Raw genomic sequence first — 5019 nt, 5'->3', positions numbered from 1 at the left:
CAAAATACATACATATGTAATAATTGGAATGTCTGTAATGTATAATTGAAGTTCTGTATTCTTGATTTGAAGTAACAGTAACAACTTGATTGTTGTATGTTGATTATTAATGATTAGAAATAGCAACAGCTGAGTTACAAGTTAGATAAATGATAGAGAATCATACTGAGAGTTGTAAGTTAATAAAATGACAAATTAATTATGTTTGTAATAGATTACAGAAATGTTAGACTGAAGATTTGAGATCGTGAGGAATGAAGCAGACTGTGTTGCAATTAGTACACTAAGCTAAGCGGGGGTGCAGGGAAAACTCAAAAAAGGGAAGTAAGTTACGAGAAATGGCCTAACGGCCAGACGGCCAGTAGAAAAGGGAAGTACCGAAGAGAGTTGCTGCAATAAGTCACGAAGGAGAGGATGGTTAGGAAAGGTTGGGACTTGCCACAGACTCAGTGGAACGGTTCAGAAGTCACGTAGACTTCTCCCATACACAACCATGGGCTGAGAGGGTTTAAAAACCAGCAGACAAGGGAGGAAACTGTTCTTTGTCCACGGCGCTGAAGGAGAACCAACAAGAGGACGCAGATTGAAGACCAGCAGAGGACCGCACCCTGGAACCAAGGGGATGTTGAGACTTCACACCGCTAAGAAGGGACAAGATCCATCTGCCCCCAGCCCTGGTTCCTGATTCGACTAATTCCTCTGCCTCAACCCAACAATCTCTACCCTACTGCAGCAGACTTGGAGAAAAGACAAAGGTCACTGATTGACGAAGATCTGTGCGTTTGAAGGACAACGGACAGTTCTGCTTTGCTTCTATTCTGAAAGGGGACTTTGCCACATCAGGACAAAGACTCTGACCAAGGACACCTGAAGATTTCTGCTGCCGAGATCAATTGCCATCTGGGTGTGAGTTGAACTGCCCCCCAAGAGCTTCGCTTAGTTAAACTAGTGACACAGGATAGGGGTAGAAATGAGGATAGGTTGTAATTGATTTAAGTTGAATTTATTGTCTTATTGCAAATTTATAATACCTGAAAGTTAATCTGCTTGTCACTTATCCCTGCTAAAGCTTGCTTAATAAATTACATACTAAAAATTCCAATGAAACTTGTGGGCATTGAGATTAATTGAGTCGTTTGATCATTGTAGTTTCACCTGATTACAGTAAAATTAGCTTACATGATTCTAGAGATGTGGTGGCTTCATACTTTCCTTTGGTGAGTGTGAAAATAATGACCCTGGGACTTAAGTCTAAGTCACTAAATCTAATCTAGCCGTAAACAAGTGCCGTTATTTTAGGAAAAGAGCTACCGTTAACAGGAGTGGTTGTTGAAGCTACGCAGCAGTGAGGGCTACTCTGCTGACTGTTTCTCAACTGAAAAGGGTCGTAACTTCTGGATTGTAGGTAGTTAGAACTAGACGCGTCTTTTCCGCCACCAGTTTAAATAGAATATCTCATATAAACCGACGTTGGGGTAAGATCCGGGTTTTAGAGATTTTCCGAACCTGTTAGATAGAGAACTGGTCAGTAGTCAGTCTAATGAGTGGTGAGATAAGGGCGGGGCTGACTATTGCATAATAACATACAGGTCACACGATGTGTTGGGAAGCTTAATTATGAACTGTATATGCCAGAAAGGAAGAAACATCAAACTTTCCATATTAATCTTTTGAAACAATACCACGACTCACCACAACAGTTTGCAATGCCGTCTGCTTCTCAGTCATCTCAACAGGATTCATTGCAGAATGAGGAGCATACAGAAACTGTCTTACCGCAACTCTTTGTGCGTGTGGTGGACGATGAGGAGGAAGATGAGCTATTTTTTCCAGCCTGTAGCTCCGTACCTGTTGCAATTTCTCTCTCTCATCTTCAGCCATCCCAACAGCAGGACATNATCACATTTGCTGGATTGTTGGTGATACATCTTTGAATAGTTATGTCAGGGTATGTCAGAAGTAGCATATACTGCAAACTTCTTGCTTGTGTTACGACAAACTTTCCTAGATTTATTAACTCTGCGATTTTGTGGTGAGTTAATATTGTAACTGGATAACCCATTGTTATGATTGAAGCTTTTTCATAAGCATGGTAGACTGCTGCTAGCCCTTGATAACATGGTGGCCAGCCTTGTGCTACATTGTCCAACTTTGTGCTGTAATAAGCAATTGGTTGTTTTCTTCGACCTGTACATGTTTCTTGCGTCAAAACTGCTGTGACATGCTTTTTTTTTTGTTCGCAACATATAGGTAGAATGGTTTGTCATAGTTTGGAACTGCTAGTGCTGGTGCACTCTGCATTTCACATTTTAGAGATTCAAATGCTACTTTTGCTTCCAATGTCCAATTTAGCATATTCTTTTGGTTTTGATGACCTGGTTCTTTCATGAGTTCTCTGAGTGGTGCTGTTTTTTCTGCATAACTTTCTATCCAATCAGCATTGAAACCTGTCATACCGAGAAATGTCATCATTTCTCCAACTGTTCGTGGACATGGAGCTTTGCTGACACCCTCTAGTTTGTAAAATTCGGCTCCCATTTAAAGCGGAACTTACAAATACACACAAGGGGGTTACGTCACAGGCATCAGGCAAAATATGTTACACCAGTTGGTAAAATATGTTACACCAGTTAAATGGAGAAGTAAATAAATAGCCAAACAGTCAAATATGAAATTATGTTGACCTTTTGGAACAATAATTTATTACAAAAACCACGAACTAAGAAAATAATAATAGTTATCCTGATAAATCAGTAACCAAAACTCTCTCAAATAAGTTTAGGATAGATTTAATCCACTTAGTTCATGTTAATAAAGAAACTCAAATGGTTAAATGTCCAAATCTTCTTGATCCTTTTTAATACGGATATTGTCCAGAAACGAGTTCCATATAATGGGAGAATTTCTCCCTTTTAATCCAAAGTCTCAATCCCAAACGAAAAATCCCAAGCGTCAAAAACCTCCCCCCAAAAAATGAGAAAAAGGAGTGGTACCACCAAAAATCCCCAAAAAGAAACATAAAGTCCAGATCTCACCGGGAATGTCTTTCTTTTCCCCCCCGGTGGCGTCCTCTCGCTCCGTCGGCGTCCTCTGGCGAATTGGCGTCCTCCTGCACCTGGTGGCGTTTCCTGGGCACAAGCTCCAATCCAGCTCCTAAAGCGCCCGATCCGCGGTGCTGGGGCGAACTTTCATTTTCCGTTTTACCTCCTTTCTTTGCTTTATTATTTGTTCTAAACGTTCAATTAATTCAAGTCTCCCGCTGCACGGATCTGACGGTGAGNAGCTCCGTACCTGTTGCAATTTCTCTCTCTCATCTTCAGCCATCCCAACAGCAGGACATAAAACCCCTTTTAGATCCAGAGCTGTTTCAGGAAAAACCTGGGTTCACAAGCCTGATAAAACACAGGGTTCACCTCAGATACGATGCTGCACCTCGCAGGAAGTTCTATAGGGTTCCAGAACGTCTCGTCCCACAACTCAAGAACGAGATACAGTTCATGTTGGAGCTAGGGATCATTGAGCCCTCTGTGAGTGAATGGTGCAGTCCAGTAGTGCTAGTACCAAAAAAGGATGGCACTTTAAGATTTTGTATTGATTTTAGATACCTCAATAGTGTCTCTAAATTTGACCCTTATCCAATGCCTCGCATTGATGAACTGTTGGGAGATGCAATTTTATCACCACACTTGACCTCAGCAAGGGCTACTGGCAGCTGGCCCTAGCATCAGAAGCGAAAGAATTGACTGCTTTTAAAACACCATTTGGGGTTTTTCAGTTTAGGGTGATGCCCTTTGGCCTGCAGGGGGCACCAGCAACGTTTCAGCGCCTCATGGACCAGGTGCTGAGGGAGGCATCTGACTTTGCTGCAGCATACCTGGATGACGTGGTGATTTTTAGCCAGACATGGGAGAAGCATGTTCATCATCTGCAGCATGTTTTACAGCTCATTAGATCTGTTGGCCTCACCATTAACCCTAATAAATGTAAGTTGGCTCAGAGGCAGGTAGAGTACCTGGGCTATGTGGTGGGACATGGCCAAGTTAGACCTCAAGTGGGAAAAGTAGAAGCGGTTCATGCATACCCAGTTCCTACAACAAAAAGGAAGGTCCGTGCCTTTGTTGGGTTAGTGGGGTGGTATAGTAAGTTCATTCCCCATTTTGCAGACAGGGCTGCTGTTCTTACGGATTTAACAAAAGTCTCTGCACCAAATAAAGTACAGTGGACTGAGGAGTGTGACAAAGCTTTCAAGGACCTTAAGTCTGCAATCTCCAGTGACTCTGTTCTCTACAGTCCAGACTTTGATAACCCGTTTATACTGCAAACTGACGCCTCTGGAGTAGGCCTTGGTGCCGTGTTGCTGCAGGACATTGATGGCGAGAGACATCCTATTGTTTTTCTCAGTAGGAAGCTTCAAAACAGAGAGGTCTCTCTGTATTCCACAGTTGAAAAAGAATGCCTTGCAGTTAAGTGGGCTGTGGAATCACTGCAGTACTATCTGTTGGGCTGCCATTTTACCCTGGCGACAGACCATCGGGCGCTGAAATGGTTACACCTGTTCGTTATTCTGCAATAGCCAGCCACGCCTTAATCTCACCACCGACTGACTACTGACCAGCTCTCTGTCTAACAGGTCCGGAAAATCCCTGAAACCCGGGTCTTACCCTAAAATAGGTGTACAGGAGATTCTCTGTTTAAACTGGTGGCGGAGAAAACTCGTCTAGCTCTGACTACCTTCAGATCCAGAAGTTACGGCCCTTTTCAGTTGAGAAACAGTCGGCAGAGTAGCCCTCACTGCCGCATAGCTTCAACAACCACTCCTGTTAACGGTAGCTTTTCTCCTGAAAATAACGTGCACTTGTTATCGGCTAGATTTGATTTAGTGACTTAGATCTAAGTCCCAGGGCCATTATTCTAACACTCATTAAAGGAAAGTACGAAGCCACCACATCTCTAGAATCATGTATGTTAATTTTACTGTTTATCAAGAGAACCCTTAATGATCAAACTGACTCGATTAAC

The 5019-nt window shown here is 42.7% G+C and overlaps 1 long non-coding RNA gene across 1 annotated transcript; it reads left to right on the top strand.

Annotated features, from left to right (window-relative positions):
• The first annotated feature begins 1205 nt into the window (after nt 1-1205).
• Nucleotides 1206-2580, top strand: LOC107834194 (uncharacterized). The gene is made up of 3 exons (XR_001659975.1): nt 1206-1328; nt 1406-1408; nt 2568-2580. It is a non-coding gene; the product is annotated as an uncharacterized LOC107834194 (long non-coding RNA).
• Nucleotides 2581-5019: the final 2439 nt, after the last annotated feature.

Source organism: Poecilia formosa, unplaced genomic scaffold, assembly GCF_000485575.1.
Source record: "Poecilia formosa unplaced genomic scaffold, Poecilia_formosa-5.1.2 Scaffold546, whole genome shotgun sequence".
NCBI classification, from domain to species: domain Eukaryota; kingdom Metazoa; phylum Chordata; class Actinopteri; order Cyprinodontiformes; family Poeciliidae; genus Poecilia; species Poecilia formosa.
The sequence above is the reverse complement of the archived record's forward strand: the minus strand, read 5'-3'. Positions and strand labels throughout refer to the sequence as shown.